Source organism: Bufo bufo, chromosome 3 (genome assembly GCF_905171765.1).
Source record: "Bufo bufo chromosome 3, aBufBuf1.1, whole genome shotgun sequence".
Classification (NCBI taxonomy): Eukaryota; Metazoa; Chordata; class Amphibia; order Anura; family Bufonidae; genus Bufo; species Bufo bufo.
In genome coordinates, this window is record NC_053391.1 from 75,399,902 (window position 1) to 75,412,024 (window position 12,123).

Below are 12,123 nucleotides of genomic sequence, written 5' to 3' on the forward strand. Positions count from 1 at the left end.
TATGGAATTAAATTTGCTATTACAGCTGGTACCTTCAGGATTTGCAATGTATATGCAGCATCTACAGACTGTAGGTGCAACATTTTTTGTGCTGAACCAATATTCATAAGGATATTCCCTAGTAGCCAATAATAAAACTGAGGAATAAGTCATTTTGTGCGTAGCTCTGTTATATAAAGGTCCAAATATTAGACCCTTAAGAACCTATGGCGTACTTGCACGTCATATTTGAACAGTGACGTACATATAAGTCATGCTGATCTGGCGGGTACAGAAGCTGCTCCCTCCTGATAAGTGGCAGGGGTCCAGCAGTCACTGATAGCCATACCCCTGCCGTATACGTCGGCATCGGTGAAAACACAGAGGACGGCTCATTAACCCTCGCACTACCGCGGTCAGCGTAGACCACGGCACGTGCAGGATCGTGCCTGGTGCGGGGTGGCCATCGGGTCCCCGCGCAGCTATGATGCTGTGACGGGGACCCAATGGCAGGGAAGGCAGCCCAATGCCTTCTTTAGGCATCGTGGCTGCCTTCCGTGACAGCCTGTGAGATCCAGCCCCCTGGATCAAACAGGCTGCAGTGTACAGTATTACAGTGTGTAATACACTTACAGCCAATGCATCACAATACAGAAGTATTGTAATGCATTGTAAAGGGGATCAAACCCCCAAAAGATGAAGTCCCAGAGTGGGACAAAAAGTAAAGAGAAAAAAGAAGTAAAAAAAAATAAAGGTTTACAAAAAAAAATTAAAAGTTGCAAATAAAAATGTCCTTTTGCCAAAAGAAAGTAAAAATGTTTTTTTTTAAAAAATAGGGAAAAAAAAGAAAAGTAGACATATTAGGTATTTCTGCGTCCGTATCGACTGGCTCTATAAAAATATCTCATGACCTAACCCATCAGGTTAACACCGTCAAAAAAATTAAATTAAAACTGTGCTAAAAAAACTTTTTTTGTCACCTTACACCAAGTGATCTAAAAGGCGTATGCCCCCCAAAATAGTGCCAATTTAACCGACACCTCATCCTACAAAAAATGAGCCCCTACATAAGACAATTTCTCAAAAAAAAAATATATATATGGCTTTTAGACTATGGAGACACTAAAACATTATTTTTATTTTGTTTCAAAAATGATTTAATTGTGTTAAATGTAAAAAATTGATAAAAAAGTAGACATATTAGGTATTGCCGCGTCCATAATAACCTACTCTAGAAAAATACCACATGACCTAACCCCTCAGGTGAACACCGTAAAGAATATGAAAATTTGTCACCTTACATCACAAAAAGTGTGATAGCAAACATGAAGTAGACATGGGAAATGTAAAGTAATAACTGTTTCAGGAGGTATCACTATCTGTTTTAAAAGCAGAGAAATAGAATTTTAAAAATTGCAAATTTTTCCAAATTTTTGGTAAAATTTGTATTTTTTATAAATAAAAATGAAATATTTTGACTCAAATTTACCACTGCAATGAAGTACAATATGTGATGATAAAACAATCTCAGAATGGCTTGGATAAGTAAAAGCTTTTTAAAATTATCACTAGTGTTGAGCGCGAATATTTGAATTGCGAATATCGCCAATTCGAGAATTCTCGAATATTTAGAATATAGTGCTATATATTCATATTCATGAATATTCTAATTGCGATTTTATCGCAAATTTATTGCGAATTTATGACGAATATCGACACTTAGCAACATAGCAACCAATAGGAAAGTTGCCTATAGGAGTAGTGCTGATCGCAAATTTTCGTATCTCAAATTTTATTGCAAATTTTCCTATTGCCGATTTTTGCAATCAAGAAGATAATGACTGGAGATCACGAATTTGCAAATTTGCGAATATATCACGAATATTCTCCCCAATATTAGCGAAATATCGCAAATTCGAATATTGCCCCTTCTCCTCATCACTGGTTATCACCACATAAAGTGACTCAGATTAGCAAAATATGGCCTGGTCCTTAAGGTGAAAAATGGCAGGGTCCTTAAGGGGTTAAAGGAACACTACAAATGGAAAATACATACAAATTTAAGAAATGTCTTCCATAATTTCCTACTTTCCTTTTATCCTAATCTGTCTCTTATTGCAGTCAAAACTAAAAACTATATAAAGATTCACAATCTTCTTACAATTCTGTGTTTGGCTATAAAACAACTGGCTATAGCAGCACACCTCCATCGGTTCTCTCTATGCAATGACAAAAGAGAGTTAAGCTTCACCACATGTTTAAACCCTTCCCCTCAGCAGTTTATCAGTTAAAAAATATCAAACAGGAAAAATCTTCTGAAAATATTGCTTCGATCGGAATTTATTTGCGGCGAATCGCGTAAAAAAATGGCTATTTTCGGGCTGCAGAGAGCCTTTATAGGGGTGTAGAACACTGTGCCTTGCAGTAACACGCATAGGGAGTCTGCTGTGGTAGTGAAACAATACTGTGAGTCAGTTTGACAAGCACATAACAGGTGTCGCTCTTAGAATCACTGCATACTTCACTTATTTGGGCAGTCACGGGGCCAAAACTGACCAAATAACTCAAGTATGAACTCAGCCTTACAGGTAGATGCCAAGAAGAAGAGCACTCCTTTTACACTGTCGCCATCTGATTCCACATAGATGTCTACAGAATCTGTTCTATTAATGGTGTCAGCAGTAAGTTTGTGTAGACGTCACTGATTATTTTGTCTGATCCGTCACAACAATAACCCCTCAAAAAAAGGATCCTGTCTGTTGAGCATTTGAATTCAGTCAGCATTTGGTCAGTAATCCATCAGTATTGCTAATGCCAAAAAAAAACAGGAGTGGATCTAAAACAGATATGACAATTGAACCGAATATTTGCATGTGTTTTGGGTTTTCTACCCACTTCTGCTTTTGGCTACCAAATCATAAGCCAATTCTGATGGGGCCATACAGGCCTTAAAGCAGCTACACAGACATCCTGTGTCTGACTCCCTATGCGTGTTACTGTTGTGCGTCTCATTTTTCCTTCCTTCTGACAGATCAGAAGTGTCAAATAAATGATGATGTCAGCCAGGCCAAAAGCCAAAATAGTGGACCAGTCATGAAGTGGGGAAGAGTGGAAACAGCATGAGAAGTCCACAGAGTGGCCCAATGACAGGGTCTGGAGGTGAAAGCAGCATGAGTAGGCCACAGAGTGGCACAATGACAGAGTCTTGAGATGGCCACCGCATGAGTAGGCAACAGAATGGCGCAACAACAGAGTTCTGTTGTGCGTCTCATTTTTCCTTCCTTCTGACAGATCAGAAGTGTCAAATAAATGATGAAGTCAGCCAGGCCGAAAGCCAAAATAGTGGACCAGTCATGAAGTGGGAAAGGGTGGCATCAGCATGAGTAGGCCACAGAGTGGGAGAATGACAGAGTCTGGAGGTGGCAGCAGCAGCATGAGTAGGCCACAGAGTGGCACAATGACAGAGTCTGGAGGTGGCAGCAGCATGAGTAGGTTATTTGGTTTATTTAGTACATAAGGGGGTAATTTCTTTTCGACATTGGACCAGGTAGGACTGAACAGCATTTTTCCTTGAATAAATGGAATAAATGTCATAAACAAATATCTTTTAAAAACAGTTTCTTATGTTTAATTGGTTAAATTGAAGGCTGCATTTGTCAATGTAGAACACCTTATTCCAGCACACCTCTTATTAAAAATGATATATGAAACCTAAGTCTTAACTAATCTTCCGCTAGCATATTCTCAGCATTTTCTGTTTGTTAAGTCACAAAAGATTTTACCGCATATAACTGCAGCGCTGAACGCTGAATACAACTTGTTTTTCCACCGAAATAAGTCACAAAAGAATTTACCTCATATAACTGCAGCGCTGAATGCTGAAAAAAATTGTTTTTTCACCGAAATACGTCACAAAAGATTTTACCGCATATAACTGCATCGCTGAATGCTGATTACATTTTGTATTACCACTGAAATACATCACAAACATTTTTACCACATATAACTGCAGCTCTGAACACTGATTACGATTTGCTTTACCACCGAAATAATCACAAAAGATTTTACCACATATAACTGCAGCGCTGAGCACTGAATAAAATTACTTTTTCCACCGAAATAAATCACAAAAGATTTTAACGCATATATCGGAGCACGGAGATGGAGAGGGTCTTCAGATTCCCCCCGCACTATACGGACGTCTCAGAAATGAACCGCTGCTCCCGACAGCAGCTCCTGGGAAGGTCATGTAGCATCCGGTATCTATTCGCCCCGCTGAAGGATTATTTTAAAAGTGTGTAGAAGCCACACGGTCCCCCACACTGCAGATTTATCATGGAGACATCATGGAGATTTTACCGCATATAACTGCAGCGCTGACCACTGAATAAATTTAGTTTTTCGACCGAAATACTTCAATAAAGATTTTACCACAAATATTACTGCAGCCCTGAACGCTGAATATATTATGTTTTTGTACTTAAATAATAACTGTAGAAGTGAAATGCGTATATATTTTTCTTTTTGTACTGAAAAAGGCCAGTAAACGCTTTTAGCAGAAATAAATGCACCAGTGAAGTGCGTATATTATTTTCTTTCTATAATGAAATAGGCCAATAAATGATTTTGCCACAAATAAGTGCACCAGTGAAGTGCGTATATTTTTTTCTTTGTATACTGAAATAGGCCACTAAACACTTTTGCCACAAATGACTGCACCAGTGAAGTGCGTATATTTTTCTTTCTATAATGAAATAGGGCACTAAACCCTTTTACCACAAATAAGTGCACCAGTGAAGTGCGTATATTATTTTCCTTCTATAATGAAATAGGCCACTGAACGCTTTTGCCACAAATAAGTGCACAGTGAAGTGCGCATATATTTTTCTTTCTGTACCCAAATAGGCCACCAGACGCTTTTTCCAAAAATAACTGCACCAGTGAAGTGCGTATATTATTTTCTTTCTATAATGAAATAGGCCAATAAATGCTTTTGCCACAAATAAGTGCACCAGTGAAGTGGTAATTTTTTTTCTTTCTGTGCCTTTCAACACATATAACCACCGAAGTGAACTGAGAATATATTTTTTTTGTTTGAAAAGATATAAGCCACTAAAGGCTTTTCAACATAGCACTTTCACCACAAGAACAAATTGCTGGAATGACAGAGCTGCATAATGGCTATTTGAATCCCCAAATTATCTTTTCCTGCAGTTGTAAATCGCTTTTCTAGCACTGTCCCTAGCGCCTTCTGACATCTCTCCTTGCACTAAGATGCTGTGAGATGATTCCTCCCTATCATTTCCCTGCACTTGTAAATCATTTTTATGGCACTGTTCCTAGCGCTTTCTGGCATCTCTTCCTGCACTAAGATGCTGTGAAATGATTCCTCCTTATCCTTTCAATGCACTTATAAATCCTTTTTTCCATTTTTTTTTTTACTAAGAGGTTTTCCAATTGCTTTCCCTAGCGCCTTCTCACGTTTGTCCCTGCACTCAGAATGCTTGAAAATTTCTGACTCTAAGATGGCCGCTATATTTATAGGGCTGTGATTGGCTGCATGCATGGCATTATGGGTCAACCTGCCTTCCCAGAGTTCCTTGCCCTGTGCCCTCACACGTGTAGCCGCCATTGTAGTCACCATTTTAGGAAAAATTGCGTTTCGCTAACACGAAGAGCGAGAAAATTTGCATTCGTTGCAAATTGCATTTTTCCTAAAATTTGGATCGAATTTCACTTCGTCTGATTCGATTCGCTCATCTCTAATGTCTATATATATTTAACCAAAAAATGTAAAATTCTGTAGATTTCATGCTGGCCACTAAACCTAATCATAGGCGCCACTTCTTGGTCTGTACAGATCGCTTTACTGTATTATCTGTTTATCTGTCATTTTATTCCTGCCTGTAATGATGTCACCTCTGTGTATAGATAAAACAAGATCCACCATTCACAATAGGTGATTGTCAAAGCTTATCTGGTCTTTCCTTGTATAATGACCTCTCCCCAGGTCACAGAGCATGCCCAGAAAACTATCCTATAGAAGTAAATGAGGTCCTCTCCTAACCATTGTGTCTATGGCCCATATGATCTGCAATAAAATAAAAAAGATAGATTAGAAAACAGTATAAGTATTACTATTTGGTTTGAACTGGCAGATAACATTTTTGGTGACACATTTCCTTTAAGGGATGCATGATCCTTGGGTCTTTGGGAATGAAAAGTTCAGTGAGTTATTCATTGGAGAGGGTGGACAGGACCCAGTGCATATTAAGTTCCCTACACAGTCCTGTAGGTCCTTCTTAATTCAAACTGTTAATGGAGGACACGTGACATGACCACCCATTGGTGAGGTCTCTCAGAATCAGTTACTCTGTGTGCCCAAGTTTAACACCACAGTAATCTCAGTCACAGTCTCTCAGAGTCACAGTCACAGCTCTAGCTACAGTAACAATCTAGTGCAGTTTGAACCACCTACGATACGGTTGGCAGATGTTGGCAGATTTTCCCTCTTGAATGATTCTCTCAATGTCTTTTCCACTTAGTAGCTCTCATCTACCACAACTATGTGTACACAGCGTCTCTTAGGGTCTATTAACACGTCCGTAAGTGTTTTGCGGATCCGCAAAACACGGACACCTGCAATGTGCGATCCACAATTTGCGGATCCGCACATCACAGACACTCTAATAGAAAATGCCTTTTCTGGTCCGCAATTGCGGACAAGAATAGGACATGTTCTATTTTTTTCAGGAACGGAATTGCGGATCCCGAAAAAACGGATGCGGATCCCGGAAATGCGGATTCACACCCGTTCCAGCCCCATTGACAGTGAATGAGTCCGCAAATTGCGTGTAAATGGACCCTTATAGTGCTCCAGGGGCACAATTTACTTCTAGGCTCTTGGCACTTTGCCTGAACCTGCTGGCCATGGACTAGGATGCTTCTCCCAGTGTCTTTTTGGCTCACTTAATGATATACACCATCTATAGTTTTTTCCCTGCACTTTTCTTTGTAGCTTTTATCAGCTGCTCCACATTCCTGCCAATGTGTGACTTGTTTGAGCCAGCTCACTGGGGCCTAGAGTCTGATATATCGCGTACACAGACCTCATGGGCACTCCCTGTGGTCTCAGCCTCATTCTAAGTTATTTACTGCTTACAGCCCCCTTTTTATAGTATGCAGTGCTACAGTGACATCAATTGGCAGAAAAGTAATATTGCAAGTGAACATTCAACACGTACAGTAGGATTACATTCTGACTGAATTGTAGATCACAATGCAACACAGCATACATAAACATAAAAGGGTATGTACATAAAAACGAATTCCCATGTTTACATATCTGACAACCAGAAAACCATGTATTCACATGTGGTAGATTTGTTGACGAAACCTCTGTGACTGATAAATCCACTTCTATAACTGACTCGGCTTGTTTTTGCAGCGTGTACAACGTGCATGGATTTCTACAAACTCCATTCTGATGCATGACTGCAGCATATATGTCTGCAATAAATCTGGTACTTGTGAGTATACCCCAATGCAGGTTATAACTCAGGTTCAAGGGAAGTAGTGCAATGTATTTTATAAACTTACTGTATATAGCACTTACATATTCCACTGCACTGTATAGAGATTGTCATCACTCAAATCAGTCACTGTCCGCATCAAAATTTTGAGTCAACCAGATAAATTTCTGTACAATAGATAGATAGATAGATAGATAGTAAATAATAATAATACAAATAATATATATATATATATATATATTTCTATATGTACATATGATTATCCACACATTGGCTGCACAAATTACATGCCAATAAAAGGCCAATAAATCATTTTTCAACATAATCTCCCCAGGTGTGAACGAAAGATAAACAGTATACAGCGATTCAGTTTTTGGGGGTGGTCTGAGACTGTGTCTGGCGCACACTATGGAGAAAGTGTTTTATCGCGAAGAAGTGTGTATGAATAGATAGAGAAGTTCATGGATGACACTTCTGTGACCCTCCTAGAAGATGCCAGTCCACAACTGATGACAACACTGAGCGAGTTCAAGAAATGATTCTGTTGGACAGACGAGTTACAGTGGATTAGATGGCAATTCATTAGCCATGACTATGCAGAGAAGACAGCGGTGCATTCATGGCAAGCAGCTCAGCCTAAAACATTTTTAATGAGGGAATACAAAAGCTTGTTGACAGATGGACAGAGATGATAGATAGATAGATAGATAGATAGATAGATAGATAGATAGATAGATAGATAGATAGATATAGAAGAAAAAAGGCAGCACTCCAGATTAGTGAAAAAAAGTGGATGGTTTATTCACCCATCTAGCAGCAACGTTTCAGCTCTCTATAGACAAAGGCTCCAATGAGAGAGCTGAAACATTGCCGCTAGATGGGTGAATAAACCATCCACTTTTTTTCCCTAATCTGGAGTGCTGGCTTTTTTCGTCTATATGTACTTGGGACCTTGGTCACAGGCCCCTATAAGGACTTGCACCCGCGTTTAATGTGCGCTGCTTTTTTACTTTTCTTCTCTAGATAGATAGATAGATTAAAATAGTGTTTTAGATAAATTTAAAAAGGTGTTAAGATCACACCAAACTCTTTGGTTCATGTTAAGTTCAAAATCAAACATTGACTTATATAAGAGTTTTTTAGAAAGTGAATTGGCTTATATACTTGGAAATTCAAAATGGTTATCCCACTATTTAATATGTTCTTTGGTGGAAACATTGCACTTCATGTCATGTACATCCACCACAATGTCCGCGTGTCTAAGAAAAGAAAAAAAACTGTTCTAATTCAATAAATGCCACTCTGATTCACCCCGGATCATCATTACCTAGCTGTCATCTCTCCTTATGTCATTCATTTTTATTTTAGCAGCTAGGAACTTAACCAATGTTTTCTATCAGACATTCATTGATAGTGACAGAACTCATTCAGACAGAAACAGCTTCTGCAGTCCTAATTTATCTTCTCACGATATTGAGTGGCAATTATATTTTGTAAATGTATGTTCATTAAAGCTACACAATAAACACAGTGTGGTTCCGATGATTGCTCAGGCATTTTCAGGGGCTTCTGTTTAATCGATCCGCTTTATTGTAAGTCAAATACATTTACCGTAGGACCGTGAACATTACTGAAATGTAAAGGTTCGCATGATACTGTCTGTATAAACTTCTAGAATTCAATACACTTTAGAAACGGCAGTTCTTTAAACTGATTTGCAGCTGTCTTTGTATGCAGCGTAGCAAGAACTACCACATAGGTCTGGAAGTAGCACAGCTCAGATTAATGGCTGACATGGGAACCCTTCTGGCAGGATATCCCACAGAGTTCAGACAAGGGTAGCTCAATATGCTTAGGCAGTATTAAAGTTAATTAGGAAAAGATTCACCTGCAGCTATCCAAATCCATATCTCTCTTGGGTATCAGATTAAGAGCTAGTCTGTGCATAGACAGAATCAGATAGCAACACTCAAGGCTTCAGTGTCTAATAGGAGTGGATTCGAGCTGCCAATATATCTGTTTATTTGTTCACATTTTCCTCCAGCAATAATGCTCTTTGGAATTCTATAACATATTTCTCCCAAAAAATGCTGTTTTTTAATTTACAAATAAATGAAAATATTTGAATATATAGAAAAATGAGCGAGCACTCATGTATTCGGCATCAGATTGAAGTATGCAGAAAATGTATTCAATAATAAGTACACATATAAGCATAAAATCTTTAAAAAACAATAAAACAATATATTTAAGCAACCTGTATTTGGTTTGCCGCCATTTCACGTTTGCTATTGTTAAACCACTTTGAGCAATTTCTTCTATGGCTTTATCCACAAATATTTCTCCTATATTAGAATCGCAGGTAGAATGTCACTTTTTGGGTGCGCATGTTGCACCTATTGTAGAGTCACAGAAAAAAAACACTTGTGTATTTCCCGATGAATCGTATGGTACTGCGCATAGAGTCTTTCCTTATATTTCTTAGACTCCCATTTTGCCGATTTACAGGAACAATCTTTAAAGGTGTTTGGCTTACCTCCTTCCCAACGTATCGAATGTCTTCCGATCACTTGGCGAGAAGCGCAAATTGTTGCCGGCGTGTCTCGTCGCACTCCTCGAGCCAAGAAGATTTGGATCTCGCGGGAGTAGCACTAATATCGTGAGAGTTCACGCGCTCTTCCACCGCAAATATATTCAAGTCCTGGGATCGGAGGAAGTGTATTTGTTCCTTATTCTTTACTTTGTTTCTTCAAGATTCTTTCTGTATGGCCATACTGTTTTTAGGAGGACTTTGTTGTGGGTACATACACTTGTTGCACCAGGCGCGTTTCGGGATGAAACACTATCCCTTCCTCAGTGGTCTTATATATTCGCGGTGGAAGAGCGCTTGAACTCCCTCGATATTAGTGCTACTCCCGCGAGATCCGAATCTTCTTGGCTCGAGGAGTGCGACGAGACACGCCGGCAACAATTTGCGCTCCTCGCCAAGTGATCGGAAGACATTCGATACGTTGGGAAGGAGGTAAGCCAAACACCTTTAAAGATTGTTCCTGTATATCGGCAAAATGGGATTCTAAGAAATATAAGGAAAGACTCTATGCACAGTACTATACGATTTGTCGGGAAATACACAAATGTGTTTTTTCTGTGACTTTATAATAGGTGCAACGTGTGCACCCAAAAAGTGGCATTCTACCAGCGATTCTAATATAGGAGAAATATTTGTGGATATAGCCACAGAAGAAATTGCTCAAAGTGGTTTAACAATAGCAAACGTGAAATGGCGGCAAACCAAATACAGGTTGCTTAAATATAGTCATCTGCACAGGTAAAATTTGGTCTGTATTGTATTATATGCTATTTTTTATTGTTTTACTGTTTTTTAAAGATTTTATGCTTATATGTGCACTTATTATTGAATACATTTTCTGCATACTTCAATCTGATGCCGAATGCATGAGTGCTCGCTCATTTTTCTATATATTCAAATATTTACTACTAGAGGGTTGGGTGTTCCCCTTTTTGGGCTTGTAGATCCACACCAGAGCTAATCACGAGTGAGACACCTCAGTTTATTGAAATAAATGAAAATTTTAATTTTAAAATAGATCACTTAATAGCATCTAAAAAATACCATATTGACATTTTCCATATATTGCTTATTAAATCTCATTGACTATAATCGTAAGAATTTCAAAAGAACACCAAACCAAGCAGTTTCTGAGCGGTCATTGAAATCAACTCAAATCAATAGAATTTGGTTGCTTTAGGATTTGGATAGATGATAATACATATGCTGAAAAGGAACATATGCAGCTGCTAAAGGGCACATGGGGAAGTAGACCCACTCTTGGGTTGGTTAAATTCTGGTTCCCATTACGTGGTAAGAACCTGAAAATACCTCTCCGGCTCCACAGGAACTGTAATATTACCACACAATGTCAAAGAACTAGTCACAGGATCATGATTGCCTTGACAAATTTGTCTTGCCTTGTCTCCTACAAAGAATGAGAAGATGGTAGGAGTGTGGTGTGTTGAGAACCATTACCAGAATTAAGATTTGCATTTGAAATCTCACTATAGGGAACCCTTCATTCTATCATGGGTTGCAGAATTAGTAGTCACAACCAGTCTCCAACATCTGATTAGTGGAAGGTTGAGTGACGTATATCCAAATAACGCTAATTGCGATAGAAATAGGCAGGTAAAACATGTAAGGACAAACAGTGTAGTGATAAATGTGCAATGCTGTCAACAGGCCACACCAGGCTGCCTTCACATGATGACAAACGTTTGTAATGTGATTTTCTCACATGGGCTCAAAGCAGTTATGTGGCTGGGGAAACTCCCTGGGAAGTCAGTGGCTGCCATATACTGTAGGTGCTCAACCCCAACACACACTAGGGTCAATTTCGTAAGGAGTCAGTCTGCCTATTTTGGAGATTGTGGAAGGAAACTAGACTACCTAGAGGAAACCCATGCAAACACAGGGAGAAAATACAAACTCCATGCAGATGTTGTCCCTGATCAGATTTGAACTCAGGACCCCAAACGACACAAGGCACCAATGCTAACCACTGAGCCACCATGCTGCCCAAATTCATATTGTATC